The 16,049-nt window shown below is 44.6% G+C and overlaps 1 long non-coding RNA gene across 2 annotated transcripts in view; it reads right to left on the bottom strand.

The window, feature by feature from the left end:
- LOC137621238 (uncharacterized) overlaps positions 1–16,049 on the bottom strand; it is a 137,345-nt gene that overhangs the window by 36,849 nt on the left and 84,447 nt on the right. The window contains exon 3 of one of the 2 annotated variants that reach the window (XR_011040186.1): positions 15,851–16,018. The exons of the other annotated variant lie outside the window; for it this stretch is intronic. This is a non-coding gene — a long non-coding RNA (uncharacterized lncRNA). Of the gene's footprint in view, positions 1–15,850; positions 16,019–16,049 lie in introns of those variants that run through there. 2 annotated transcript variants of the gene reach the window in all.

Here is a 16,049-nt window from a genome sequence, read left to right as displayed (position 1 = left end):
AAGTGGATATTTGAGACGTCAAATGATAACTGAGAATGAAATATGGCAACCCTATTTGTAAACATTTCAATGCTTGCGCTAACAAAGGACAGCCCTTTACTGCCTTTGATTCACCAAGGATGGAGAAGGCTCCGCCCATTTCGTAGCAGTAGTAAGAGGAGCAACTCGTTGTCTGTTTTGTCATGGGAACACTAGAGACATCTGACGAAAGATTTCCCGAGTGTCGGCGTTCTTTTGATTCTAACTGTACATGTCCTTACCAGAGATTCTATGATGAACTGGTTTCCTGCCCCCCTGGCAGGGAAGTCCTGGTGGACAATAGGAACATCTCGGTGCGATCATTGAAGAACTACTCGCCCGGTGGAGAGATCATGCTGGTCTCGGAGACAGGACAAAGGTTAATATTCGAGTAGGAATGTTATCAAAGCATAAGTAAGTATATAACATAATTACTACTCACCTGGTGGAGAGATCATGCTGGTCTCGGAGACAGGACAAAGGTTAATATTCAAGTAGGAATATCATAAAGGCATAAGTGAGTATATAACATAATTACTTATATTATTCTTTAGATCATACATTAAAGAGGTAAAATTAAACTATAACAATCGTATATTTCTTAATAAGGAATAGGAGCAAAAGGAGATGCACATGGTAATTAAATAGACATTTTATTTTTAAGATTGCAGATCATTATGGAAGTAATTACAATAATGATTATAGAATTTATTTACAGTAATAATGAATAATGTCCATAGAAATGAAAGACGGTGATCTCGAGTCTGAAAAGAAAAGTTTGCTTTTTAGAAACACAAGTTCCCAGAGGAACACCAGTCTTTTAAATTTCAAAAGAAAAACACTCCATGCCCTAGTTCATGTGGCACGCATGTAAATTTCTATGACATTTCACCTTGGTAAAGAACAGTCTATTAGAAACACTAAGTGTCCATTAAATCACTATGTATCACGATAGGGTCAACACAGGCACCCGTAGAGTTAGAGTCCCAAGTAACTCACTGTTCTATGCAGATTTAAGCAGCAGGTTTCATAACACTACCTGCAGCTACCACGAAATGTTTCACTTCGTGCACTTGTTTTGCGTAGTGCTTGAAGAAAACGCGCGATGATTTCCAGCCTGTAAAGCTCTTGAGGCTCTCGAAATCCATACTCTGGAAGAAATTCAGAGAAGAAGCGACTTTCCTAGGATCGTGACCTGCAGGTGTAATGTCAGGATCCGCTCTGCGAATGAAGGAGGTGATTTTCGCTCTTAGTTGTTTCAGTGACAGGTCGCTACCCGATGTTTCTCCTTTGAAGAGTTGTCCTCCACCGAAGTCCGAAGTTCTTCGAAGACAGACCTTAAGACTCTCCACTGGGACCTTAAGACTCTCCACTGGGCATTCAGAGACATCTTCCTTCAGGGGGCAGGTTCTCCAAGGGCCCCATCTCTTGGTCGGTAGTTAATTCTTGGCGAGAAACGTCGGATCGGGGAATAGGGTAAGATCTCCTGTCTCGGCGAACAGGATATGACCCTCTTCTCTGACTCGGGTTCCCGAGGCGAGAGCAAAAAGGAAGATAACTTTTTGAGTCGGGTCTTTCAGAGGGCACGAATCGTTGTCCAGGCTAGAAGCAAAATGGAGCACCTTGTCCAGGGACCAGGAGATAGGTTTTGGTGGAGGTGCTGGGCGTAGTCTAGCGGATGTCTTTGGCAGTTTATTGAAGATATCACTGGACAGATCAATCTGGAAGGCGTATAGGAGTGGTCTAGTCAAGGCCGATTTACAAGTGGAAATCGTGTTGGCCGCTAAGCCTTGTCCATGAAGGTGAATGAAGGACATGCAAAAATCAATGGTGATTTCCGTAGGATTTTTTGCCTTGACGAAAGAAACCCACTTTTTCCAGGAAGATTCGTACTGCCTTTGGTAGACTCTGTCTTGTACTCCTCGAGGAAGTCTAAGCTTTTCTTCGAGATCCCAAACCTTTTCTTTGCGGCTAAGGAGAGAAAATCATGAGATGAAGGTCCCTGACTTTCAGTGATGAAGCGAAGACAGTTGACTTCTGTACTTGTTGAGAGAGGACTGGGCCCGGTAGGGGGATCAGCGTGGGCTGCAGCTCCAAGACCAGGGGATACCAATTGCTCCGGGGCCACTTGGGAGCCACTAGGGCCGCTCTCCCTTTGAAGGTTCTCAGTTTGGATACGACTTTCAGCAGAAGGTTGGGAGGAGGGAACAGGTAGATCTTGGACCGTCTGTTCTAATCCAGGGACATGGCATCCACCGCTTCTGCCTTGGGGTCCTCGTACGGGGCCACATATCGAGGAAGTTGATTGTTGTCGCTCGTCACGAAGAGATTGATCTGAAGTTCCGGGACTTGGTGAGAGATGAAGGAGAATGATCTTGCGTCTAGAGACCATTCCGACTCTATTGGGCTTGTCCTTGATAGAGCGTTCGCTGTCACGTTGCGGAATTCTTGTAGGTGAACTGCAGACAGGTGCCATTTCTTCCTTTCTGCCAAATGAAAGATAGGGAGAAGCACCTGATTTATCTGGGGCAATCTCGAGCCCTGACGATTGAGACATCTGACTACCACCGAGTTGTCCAGAGTCAGACGGATGTGGATCGAGGGAGGCGGGGAGAGTTTCTTCAGGGTGAGAAGAACCGCCATGGCCTCCAAGATGTTGATGTGAAACGTCTTGAATAGAGGAGACCATGTTCCTTGAACCTGCTGTTGGTGGGAGTGACCTCCCCAACCCTCCAGTGAAGCGTCCGTGTGGATGTTGATCGATGGAGGTGGGTGTTGAAGAGGGATGGACCTTTTCAGGGCCTTTGCTTCTGACCACGGCTTTAAAAGTAAGCGAAGTCTGTTTGGAAGCAGTCTCTTGAGGTCTCTTCGAACGATGGATGCGAATCGTCTCCAGACTCCCGCGATATCCTTTAGCTGTTCGCGAAGCACTGGGTTTGTCACCGAGGCAAACTGTAGAGAGCCGAGAACTTGTTCCTGTTGGCGTCTTGAGATCCGTTTGGATTTTAAAAGCCTTCTGACAGACCCTGCTATTTCCTTCTTTTTCTTCTGTGGAATGGAAAGGCGGTGTGACTGAAGGTCCCAATGGATTCCCAATCATTGGAACTTCTGAGCTGGAGAGAGGCGAGATTTCTCGGCGTTTATCTTGAAACCCAGATGCTCTAGGAAATGGGTGACTTTGTTGCAGGCTCTCAGACAATCTTCGGGCGATGTCGACCAGACTAGCCAGTCGTCTAAGTAGGCCATCACTTGGGCGCCCTGAAGACGTAGCTGTTGGACGATTGCGTCTGCCAGCTTGGTGAAGATTCGTGGAGCTACGTTGAGCCCGAAGGGCATGGCCCTGAAGGCGTAACTTTTCCTTTGGAGTCGAAATCCTAGGTAGGAGGAAGCCTAGTGATTCATTGGAATGTGCCAGTAGGCATCCGTCAGGTCTATGGAGACCATGTAGGCCCTGTGAGGCAGAAGGGTCCTTATCTGTTGCAGATAAGGAGGTGGTTGAATCCAGCTCCAGCCCAGTCCTTTCTTGACGATGGTGTGTGCCCAAGGATCGAAGGTCCAACGATCCTGGAATTGGCAGAGTTTTCCTCCCACCGGAAGCACTTCATTGCTTCTGGTGTCCCGAGGGTTTGCCACCTCGGCCGCTAGCTCCCCTTCCTCCTCTGCCTCTGGAGGGACGGCGAGAAGAATCTCTGCCGGAGCCTCTGCCTGAGCCCCTACCTCTGGGACGAAAGGTAGTAGAATGTTGCTCATAGGCAGGGGTGAAGACCGGTGACTGCGACACCACCGGCTGGGGGACCAGTTGAAAGGTCTGCTGTGGCTGCGTGGCCACCTGGGGAGCAGCGGGACCCGGAAACTGACGTCTCGGTTGACGTTGCTGGGGTCTAGGTTTTGAGGATTTCCTCTTAGGCTGAGGGCCATCGTCCTGAGAGGACTTCCTCTTTCGGGATTGATTGATTGATTGATTGAAAGTTTTCTGGCATCCTGACATCTAAGGTCATTGACGCCGATACCATTTACTGTATATGAAAATTAAAAGAGAATTCGATTAAAACCATAAAAATTAAGAAGTCATTAAAATAGTTAAATAGTTTTCAGAAGACCTGCTTCTGAAATAAATCTAAAAATTCCGCTCGCATAGTAAGACACATCATGTCCAAGAATCTTGGCAAGGATAAACCTGCCATCCTCACCTTGAGCCTCAAACAGATATCTATTTCTTAAGTTAGTAAAATTAGGGCATTCGGTCAACAAATGCCTCACTGTTAAAGGTACTAAGCAGTCCTCGCAATACGGTTGGTGTTGGCCCTTCAGCAGAAACTCGTGTGTCAACCGTGTGTGACCAATACGGAGACGACAAAGAGTCGTCTCCCATTTTCGGGGAATCATGTTTATACCTCCAAGGTGATATGATATTTGTTACTTCCCTCATTTTATTGCCGTCTTGACTGTCCCAGTGCTGTTGCCATTTATCACAAACCAATTTCTTGATGTAAGGTAGGAGATCGTTACATGGAATGGGATACCTCCTTGGTAACAACTCGGATGCCGCATTCTTCGCCAGTAAATCTGCCTTCTCATTCCCAGACACACCTACATGTGCTGGAACCCAACAAAATCGAACAGTTATACCTTTCCGTCCAATAATAAAAAGCCATTCTAAAATCTTTAAAACTAGAGGGTTACTAGAATTAAAAACTTCTAAAGCTTGAAGAACACTCCTTGCATCACTAAAAACTGTAAAATTACCCTCCTTTTCCAAAGCTATTTTCTCAATAGCGGTTAATATGCCATACAGTTCGGCAGTAAATATGGAAGCTGTTAGAGGAAGTGCACCTCTACAATTAAAATCATTACTATGTACTCCAAATCCAACGCCAGCATCAGATTTGGAGCCATCAGTATATATAAAAGTCGATCCCCTATGTTCTTCGACATGTTCCATAAAAAGAGACCTGGATTCTAAGTCAGTCATATTCTTCTTAACTCCAATAAAGTATTTACAAAATGATATGTCAGGTAATTTCCATGGAGGTGTTGATGATACCTTGAATGGAAGTACCTTACTTCTAATTATATCCAGACTACTTAAAAATCGTTTCACCCGAAAGCCATAAGGTTGAGGAGATTTTGGGTGCAACTCAAAGTATGATGCGTGTCTTACAAGGCTTGCAGTCTGAAAGGATAGAGAGCTAGGGAGTCTTTGCAATCTAAACCAATACCGAAGAATGGAAGACATTCGGTAAAGGTCTAGAGGTAACTCTCCAGCATCAACAAGGAGACTTGGGATAGGCGAGGTTTTAAAAGCTCCAGTAGATAATCTAATACCTGCATGATGTATCGAGTCTAATATTTTTAACCGGCTTGGGGTGGCTGAAGAATATACCTCACAACCATAACTAATTTTGGAAAAAATCAAGGCCTTGTATAATTTTAAAATAGTATTGCGGTCTGCCCCCCATGATGTATGGGACAATACTTTTAAGATATTCAGAGCTTCAACACATTTAGCTTTTAGCGCTTTTAGGTGAGAAACCCATGTAAGTCTACAGTCAAATATCAAACCTAAAAATTTGGTTTCCGATACACATGGTATCCGTTGACCTTTAATGTATATATCCGGGTCTGGATGTACTCCCCGGATACGACAAAAATGGACAATGGTAGTTTTACTTGTCGAGAACTTAAATCCATTCATGTCAGCCCACTGGATAATTTTATCAATAGAGAGTTGGATTTTTCTCTCAACCATTGCCATTCTAGTGCCAGCAAATGATATTGAGAGATCATCCACAAATAATGTTGAGAGAACATCCTGGGGAATGGCTGAGGATATCCCATTAATTGCTAGTGCAAAAAGGGTTACACTCAGCACACTACCCTGAGGAACTCCTTCTTCCTGGCACTTACTCTCTGATAGAGTTTCCCCCACTCTCACTTGAAAAACTCTACGTGAAAGAAATGCCTGAATAAATAGTGGCAGCTCTCCTCTCAATCCCAATTCATGAATGGTTTTAAGAATACCATATCTCCATGTGGTATCATATGCCTTTTCAAGGTCAAAAAATACTGTAACATGGTGCAGTTTGGAAGCAAAGGCTTCACAAATAGATGACTCAAGTCGTATCAACACATCAGTCGTTGAGTGCATTTTTCGGAATCCACATTGAATCGGTGATAAAATACCTTTCTTTTCAAGGTACCATATCAGCCTTGCATTGACCATCTTCTCCATGATTTTACATAAACAAGATGTCAATGCAATAGGACGATAGTTTGCTGCTAAAAACTTGTCTTTACCGGGTTTTAAAAAGGCTAAAATAATGGCTAGTTCCCAAACACTTGGGTAGCTATGATCATGCCATATTCTATTAATAATGCTTAAAATAAATAGCTTTGTATTAAAATGTACATGTTTAATCATTGCATATGGAATTCCATCGGGTCCAGGGGCTGTATCGTTGCAATGAGCAAGTGCGGAATCAAATTCTCTTTCAGTGAAAGGAGAATTATACGACTCTTCCCTTCTTGTTGCAAAATTTAAAATTTTCTTTTCTTCAGTGCTCCTATACTGGTGACCAGGGGCTCCTTCACACTTGCTGGATACATTTGAAAAATGATTAGCCAGGGCATTGCTAACTTCATTTGCTTCAGTTACATACTGGCCATTCACCTTCAACACTGGTGGTGGGTTGGGGGTGAATTTGCCAGCTATCTTTTTTACTTTCCTCCACACAGAAGATGGTGGTGTTCTACTGTTAATAGAGGAAACAAAAGACATCCATGACTGGCGCCTTGCTTCTTTCATGGCACGACGGAACTGTGCTCTACATTTCTTGTACATTATTAAATTCTCATCAGTTCTGCGTCTACGCAATCGTGTTAGAGATCTTCTTGTGGCTCTGTGGAGTGCAGTTAGTTCTGAAGACCACCACGGGACTGGTCGTCGTTTGAATAACCCTGTTGTTTTGGGAATTGAATTGACTCCTGCTGTATGAAGAGTTCCATTCAGTAGGTCTATGGCATCATCAACACTTTCAAACTGTTCTGCTCTCCCTTCGATTTCACTTAGCTCACAAAATTTAACCCAGTCTGCCTTGTCTAGATTCCAACGTGGCGATCTTTGCAAAGGCAGACCCTTGTTGGTGTTTATAATGATTGGTGCATGATCACTAGTATGCCAATCATCTAATGTCCTCCAATCAAAATCAAGAAGGCAGTTAGAGCTTGCAATTGAAAGGTCAATGCATGACAAAGTACCTGTCTGAACATGGAAGTGTGTGGGCTCTCCTGTATTAAGGAGTCCCACATCCTCATTCTCCACAATTGATGAGATAATATTGCCCCTTGTGTTGGCCAAAACATCACCCCATAAAGGATGTCTACCATTCATATCTCCCAGTAAGAGAAAAGGTTGAGGGAGTTGTTGAATGACCTCTGCTAAATTATCATATAAAATATTATCATTTGGAGGTAAGTACAGAGAGCATATTGTATATTTTCTCCCTATATCAATTTGTACAACAACGGCCTGCAGGGTTGTACGTATAGACATGGGTATTTGGGGAACATCTCGACGAATGTACATGAGACTTCCGCCATGGCTCCCTGCTTGTTGATTATATGGTGTTCTATAGCTAACATACTCTCGAGGACTAGGAGTGTTAGAATCAAGCATACTTTCCTGTAGACATACTATTATGGGGGAATGCTCATGAATTAGGAGCTTAAGTTCTTCATATTTCGCCCTCAAACCCTGACAGTTCCATTGCAAAATGGAGGAGAAAACTATGGATTATTTCTGGAAGACATCTTGGATGAGGTCTTCCCATTAGCAGTTTTTAATATAACATTATTACCAGTAGGTTTCTTCAGAGGTGGTCTTGTTATGTTGGGTTTAACGTTGGTGATTTTCTTTGTATTCTTTTTATCTATTTGTTGAGGTGGATGGTGGACCTCAATTTGAATTTCTGATTTATTCAGTCCATCTTCTGGTTCATTAGAAACATCAACAGACAAAACATCAAATTTATTTGATGTCATAACCTTAACGTTTCTAATGGAGGGTGGAGAGAGAGATGGAGGTCTCTCTCTTTTGCGATTAATAGATGGTGGGATTCGAGGTTTTTGCACCTTTCCCACAACAGGTGCATCAGGTAAGTTAGTCTTAAGTGGAACCTCCATCAGATCAGGCAAGGACATGGCCTGAGAGAGGTTTGTATTACTTTTTGTAATGGCGGCTGAAGGCTGTACAGCAATGGGCAATGACCTAGTGTTAATACACCGTGGTAAAGCCTCAGGAGGTGATAAGGTTACCTCGTTATTTGACATTTTGTCAGATAGTATACTTTTTTGGAGCTATTGGCAGTGCTAGGTTGGTTTGATTTTAATGCCTTAGCATATGTATTTGATTTATTTAATAATCTTTTGGCATGGGTCACACTTATGTGTTCTAAGTTTGATTTGTTGAGGGCAGCTTCCTCCAACTTATATAGCTCGCAAATCTTGTCTGTGGATTTGTGATTCGAGCTGCAATTTAAACACCTGGCTCCAAGTGCACACTCTCCATGGTAAGATTTGGAGCAAATACCACACATCTTCTCATTTTTGCAAACTTTGGACGGGTGCCCAAATTTAAAACAATTAAAGCATTGCAATGGCTTCTGCTTGAAGGGTCTTACTTTAATCCTTTCGTTCTCGATAATAATATGAAAAGGTACATCAGCATCCTGGAACGTAAGGATTATCATTGATGTACCTGGGACTTTATGAACTTTCCAAACATTTAATGGACACATGGCCAGTATCTCCTCCTCTGTAAAATCATATAGGTCTCTGTTAAAAACTACGCCCCTTCCGTAGCTAAAATTTAGGTGGGGTTTGACATCTAACTTAATGTCATCATTATTTATTTTCATATTGGACAATATTACCGACTGTGTACTGGATTTGGCATGGATAAGGAAACTATTTTTTCCGAAACGAGATATATCGCCTGGTGCAATAGTTCCTACTTTTTTCTGAATCAATTTGCATATTTTAAAATAATTCCCTGTAACCCCCTTTGATTCAGCTATAAGCCACATCGGTGGTTTTGGATTTCTCTGGGAGGGCATGACTAAATCTGTGCCTTTTTCCAACCAATCGGCAGGCCTGTACACATCTAAATCTTTTGGTACCTTATCGCAGAGAGCAGCCGCGACATTCAAGTTATTAATTTTAATATTATTCAAATTACTTATTGCACTAAATGCTTCGTCATAACTACTATAAGATATCCATGAATCCCAAGTTTCAGCTTCAAGTTTCATCCTTATTTCTTTTATGCATCCATAGCATTCAAATGCTTTACATAGATCATCATAATTTGTTTCTATTGAAATTTGTGTAACATGGAGGATTCGAAGTTTCCTCGTGTTACCCAAATTACTCGATTTAGAAATATCAGCAGAATGGTTCTTTCCCGTTCCGAGGTCATCAACAGAGCTATCCCTTATCACATTAGCAGAGGTCGTCAACAGTGCCGGGGGAGAGTCAGCGTATCCAGGGGATGGGGGTTCGTTCCTTAAAGAATCCATAATAGTAAAGAGAGGGAAAAAGAGTTAGTTTGATGTACCTGCTCGAGAATGTTAGGCCATCACGCGTCGGAAAGGAAATTTGCACTCTCTACTATCGGCACAATGAGAGTATACTGCCCAGATGGTCCACTCCATACCCTACCCGAAGGATAGCATCAAAACAGATATAGAGGCACAGGTGTAAGCTGAACCCGCCTGTTAGGACTGAGACCAAGAAATTATGGAATCATCCTCCCCATATCTATAATGACGGGCTTCCGGCCAAAAGCCGAGAGTCCTACCCCAAGCATTGGATCCCCCTGGATTCCGAAGACCCAACACTTGAGAATAGTTCCGCCAAAAAGGTCCAAACCATCTTCGGGATGGCTGAAATCATCCAATACTCTCATATATAGCTTTGAATGCAAACACCTCCCAACCGCGATACCTCCTCCCACTCATCAAAGCAGGCAGCAATAAAGGATGTATGAACATCCCCGCCGGGGCTACAATGGATGTGAAAACATCCAAGCCATAGGAGAAAAGAAAACAAAAAAAATAAATAAATATATATGTACATAATATATACACACATATAATGAGGGAAATTTTTCTCATAGAGTTTGGAAAGCAAGACTAAAGAAAGTTTGTGAAATTAGGATAAGGTTGAAGTAGTATTGAGAAAAAGAAAAAGGTAAAAGAGAGAAATTTAGATTCGAACTGGGGGAGCAGTTTCCCCAAGTTCGAGAGCCCTCTTGCCCGTCACCAAGTTTCAGCACGGGAATTAAATGCCGTGCTGAAGCTTAATGACTTCATCAAGGCATTCTCTCATTAAGAGGGTCCTCTTTCGGGAAGTGCCCCACTTGTGGAGAAGGTTCCGGTTCTCCGTGGCAGCTTTGTCCACTATCTCTTTCACCAAGGCGGACGGGAAGAGATGTTTGCCCCAGATGTTGGAGGAAATTAGTTTCCGGGGTTCGTGTTTCACCGTTGCACTGGCGAATACGAATTCCCTACAGGCTCTGCGAGCCCTAGCGAAACTGTACAGATCCTTGGTCACAGTCGCCAGGTGTGACTTAGCAAGGACCATGTAAAAGTCTGTGACTCTGGTGTCCCCGGCCACGAGTTCTAGCTGTACCTGATGTGACAGCGAAGCGGCGAGTCTCTCCTTCGTATCCTGTTCCCTACGAAGGAGATGATCATTCAGTCGTGGGAAGTTCCGTTGAACTGACGACCAGCCACATCAGGTTCTAGTTTCCCTACCGTGAAAGTAAGCTGGAGGTCTTTCCAGTACCTATCATCGGGGGGAAGAGTGAGGGAGAAGGGTCTGCACTCCTCCAGTGCAGGGCAAGGCTTCCCTTCCTCCACAGCCTTCATGACCACTTGGAAGGCCTTTTCAGCGAAGGGGAAGGTCGCAGTAGCTGGAGCAACAAAGGTTGGATGCTTCTTGCTCAGCGCTGGCATCTTGGAGTTTGTGAAACCCCGACTCTTCACTGTTTGAGCTAGCATAGCTTGGGCCTTCGCGAGATCGAACACTATCACTTCCTTAGGTTCGGTCTCTTCTTTTGAGGCTGGTTCGGACCTGAGCCGGACGTATCAGTCCGGATAAGCCTCGAAGTTCGGGAAGAACTCCACTTCTTCCAGAAGAATAGAGCCAACCCTTTCACTAATGAAGATTTTGCCAGTAGTGATTGGCATATGCTCGGCGTATCTCCAAGGGTTAGCTTCCGAGCAGGTGGGGAGGTCCTTAACCGAAATCTTTTTCTGTTGTTTGAAGCCGACGAGAGTCATCCGGAATTGTTCCTGGGTCTCTCTCAGCTTCTTGTCCATGTGGGCTTCAAGCATTCTGAAGACCTCTTGAGTGGCCGATAGAGGAGGATCCGGGGTGGCGGAAGTCGAAGGAACAGGTTCCTCGGATGGCACTGGAGTTGCTGGGGGAGCTGGAGCGACCTCGTTCTCCGAGTCAGGATATTCCACCTGATCTTCTTCATAGTCGAGCTCTTCGCCTATGAGGTTCTTCTCCGTTTCTTCAGACACCTCCGACATACGTTCCATGTTGTCGGAATCAAGATGGCACTCACGCATGGACTGTGCCATTATGATGTCGGGTTCAACCACTATTTGGACGGTGGGAATTTGTTCTCGAGGGATCACTGAGTCCTTGGATGCTTTCGGAAAAAGCAAAGACCTCAAATCTTCATTGGGAAGATACGGTCCAGAGGCGTTCTTTTGGAACCCTCGCACCCATTTGCGCAGCTTCTCTCTAACGATGTCCCTTACCTCCGTGGTAGGAGGATCTTTGAACGCCTCGTCAAGAAGACTCTTGCAGACTGAACAGTTCTGCGGATCCCAGAATTTAAGGTCGCCTTTCTTGGCGGCGCAGGGGGCATGGGTCCGGCACGCCTTGTGCCCGTAGAAGTCCGGGCGTTTAACTCCACAGAAGTTGCTTTCACACTTCACATACTCCTCCTGTAAAAGAAAGAGATCATGAGTACATGGAAGGCATAGGAATGACTTACATTACCCTAGACTTAAGAATAACTTAATCTATAATAGCATATTAATGTTTAAGATTGATGAGCAGGAAGGGAAGTAGATAGACACATACGTGTGAATCCCGCCCAGCCGGTTACCGTAACCTTATCTGTAGACAATTCCTTAGGACCCGAGGGTCTCAAATGAGGGAAAATCTGTATGGATGAGCCAAGCTAGGCTTCCTAAAAAGAGATTGTCCGCAGAGTGTAAAAGGATCTGAGACCACTCAGAGCCTTGAGGGAGAGGGGAAAATAGGATAAACCCCTTAGTAATATGTAGGTTCCGGCAAGCGACTGCACCGAGATGCACAGAATATGCTGGAAATGTTGTAATGTGCAATCAAACAGCATAGCCACTATATTAGTTGATATAACAATACCTATATGGAGGTGGCCAGGCTATCTGGCTGCATCAGACTGACTGCCGGCAGCCAAGGAAGGGGTACATGTCCCTTAGCGCCTCATTAGGGGGCGCCGGCAGACCGACGGAACACCGGAGACCGGTTCTAAAACATCAAGGAGGACACACTGAGCAACCGAGATGGACAATACCACAGTGGCGACCGCCGGCACAGCGGCGGGCTCCGGCAGCCGGAGCCTGACGGCGTGGTGAACCTTAGTTCAATTCATAAGATATATATATATAAAGGGCGGATACCTAGACTGCCGGCAATCAATGCCGGCAGGTGGGCGGCAGTCTCCGGAAGTCGGCCGGCTGTCGCTAGGTAAATATAAGGGGTGGGGCATCGGCGGAATGTCAACGGAAGGCAGCAGCCTCCGGCAGACAGTAGGCTGACGTCGTAGAGGGGAGGTATCTTATGAATAGAGGTCACCTGAGGTAGTGGCGGTTATCGCTGGCAGTAGAGGCGGCAAGGGACTGGCACCATGATAGAGAGAGAGAAAGGTATGGAGGGATAGGAGGGGTAATATCCTATACCCCTCCGGCATCCCTCCGAAGAGAGTGCACTCATGATAGGAGTAGGTACTCCTAACATCCGGCGGCAGTGGGCCGGCAGACGGCCGGGAGCCTGAGGTAACCCAAGGGAGGTATAAAGAGCACTCAAAGAGGGGGAATCCTCCGCCGGCAACCACCCTTATAGAACGCTATGAAGGGTATGTGTACCAGAGCGGCCAGCTCAGCAGGAGAACAAGGTTAGCCCTACCACTCCACCCAAGGGAGGAGTTGTAGGACCGAGGACAGGTGTGTGTAGGCAGGCCTACACCAAAGGGATAGAGTGGGGAGGGAGAAGTAGGGGTCTTTCTTAAATGGATAGACTGCATGAGAGAGGCCACCAAGGCAAGGGAGAACACTCCCTAACCTAGGATAGGTAGCCCAGATCAGGTACGTTACTAATGTACTGTCCTAAACTATAATAAGCCAGAGTCTGCCCCCAGAGCTTAACCTAGATTAGGAGGACCAACTCCTAGGCTAGGAAGGCCTGGAAAGACACATCGCTAGTTGCAGGGAGGAAGGAGTAACCCAACCATGTGCAACTGGGAAAGGGCAGAGCCCTTCCTAATGTCTCAGGCGCGACCCTAAGTGGGGTTCATTCCCTTAGGGTAGGCTGAGAAGTGATAAATACTCTGGGTGAAGACAAGATTCTCCCTATTATATCATAAGGGAAAAGCAAGGCTACCCAGAGGGAATTACCCGTAGGTAAGGGGAATAGGAAGCATACAAGGGTTCCTACATTAGGTTAGGAGGGGGTTGGTACACAAACTAACTCAGTCCCTTGTATGGTCCCCGAAGGCGAAAACACTTACATCACAGTAACTAGTATGTTTAATAATGCCAAAATCTTCATAACTTAACTTAGGAACACTGATATATATCATGCATTAAAGTGAGTACTAGGCTGTCAAGCCTAGGGGCTAGGCTAGCGATCTAGTATGGGGTCGAACAATGACCATAGTCTAACGAGCGCTAAAACACGATATAATGATTTTCTAGCTATGAAGACTAAATAACTAATAATATTAATTAGTTAAAGGACCGGAGAAGGCTGTTCTGGCTAACTAAATAAAGCATGCAACGTGAACAGCGACGCCGTCATGGCGCGTCCGGTATCGGCACAGCTCCGCCACAAAACACAATATTTTACGAAAAATAGAAGTTACTTTACGGCCAGAGCTTATTTAAACAATACAGTACTAGGATCTGGTACTCAACTTTCCAGAAGAAGGCGAGGCTGAAGGCTACGACATAACGGCGATGTAAGCAGATAAAAGAGGCACTTGGGAAAAATCCGACTTAGTGTAGGAGCTACAGGCGAAAGGATGAGGATGGACGTGACGTCATTTAACAATGGCGTCCGTTTGTTTACTTCTCGAGTACCAAAAGTAGCCACGGATGAGAGTAACTTTGGAACGGCTCCTCAGTTACTCAGCCACCTTTCCATATCAAATTGTTAACTCTATATAGGGTGCAGATAGCTATGTGGCGTGTTCATACGTGCGTCCCCTGTTGATATACGATATCCTAGAGGGAAACCTTTAGGGTACTCGCACCGAAGTTAGAATTCTGTGATAACCTTTAGTTTAATTCTCTGGGAATATCCACTGTAGTTAAATATACCCTAGGATGCTACTGAAGGCACCTTCCATCAGGATGACATGGCTTGAGCCCAAAAAAATGAATTGTACAGTATATCATAATCCCCGAAGGGGAGAGATAGAGAGGGGGAGAACCACAAACTGTAAGGAAAATATTCCAAAACAATGATGAAACAGAAAATGGGAACTCCAGCCTCTCACTCTCAAGGTTACTAAGATTGATCTAAAATACACACGAACCCAAAAATATGTAATATGTCCGTAAAACAGATAACTATGTCCTGAAGAATAGCGAAAAGGGAAAATGGAACTCTGAACGGATAATTTACGAAGAAAAAACACGTAAAGAGCGAACGCCAACCCAATGGGTAGGGTAATAAACTATAATAAAACCCCGAACGCTACTCTTCGTAACAATAAAAACGGACTCAAAAGCGACATAAGTACTTAAAAGTAGCATCGGTTCAATTAAGGGCACCTGGCCAATAATCTAACTTAAGATTATAAAGAACCTAGCATGACAAAAACAAGACCTCTAGGGCAAGTAAACAAGCAATAAAAATGGCCGCGCAGGACGCGGGGCGGCATCAAGCCGATGCACTAAAACACTCGCAATAAGTAAATAAGGCGAACAAGCCCGGGTCAAAAATAATGCCAAAACAATCTATGGTACTTAACATTGGTGCAGGAGGAAGGAGAGCTTCAGCCATAGCGAAGATATCCAAAACAAGCTGAAAACAAAAAGCACTATACAACAGAGGAAGCGTCGTTGTTGAGTCCAAAAAAAGGATGTGTAGATGGCGCTCGAGTCGGGCGTCGGTGGTGTGGATCAGGCGAGTTTGGTTAGTGCCGCTGTAGCGGCTCACCCCTTATTGATGAAGGATTTATCTAAATGGAAGACGACCTGTGAATAGTGGTTTTCACACGCCCTATCTTTATACACGACGCCCTTAGGGTGCTCGCGCGAGGGTAGTAACCTCTGCATTCCATGCTTTAACTTTCTCTGGTATATTTGGAAGTATTTATATCAGAAAAGAGATAAGGACCTTTTCACCGGGCGTCACAGGTCGACCCAGAAATGCCATAAAGGCTGATTTTCAGGAAAAAAAAAAAAATTGGAAAACCATTCAGCAAATTTCAAGTCAGATCCTAGTCAAGGTCAAAAACCAAAAAACTACAGTCATCACCTGATGCTGATGAACTAGTTTCAGTCAGGTTTCACAAAAAGCCTCTTGAAACAACTGCTACACGTCTAATTCCATCTTTGCTCTCCACCATGTCATCTTACCACTCCAACAACTGAATTATTTCTTCACTTCCAATTCCACCTTTTCCCATGTCCAATAGCAGGAGAGATGCAAGCTTTGAAGTAGAGAGACTTAAGTGTTAATAT

This window comes from Palaemon carinicauda, chromosome 27 (genome assembly GCF_036898095.1).
Source record: "Palaemon carinicauda isolate YSFRI2023 chromosome 27, ASM3689809v2, whole genome shotgun sequence".
In the NCBI taxonomy this organism is placed as follows: domain Eukaryota; kingdom Metazoa; phylum Arthropoda; class Malacostraca; order Decapoda; family Palaemonidae; genus Palaemon; species Palaemon carinicauda.
The sequence above is the reverse complement of the archived record's forward strand: the minus strand, read 5'-3'. Positions and strand labels throughout refer to the sequence as shown.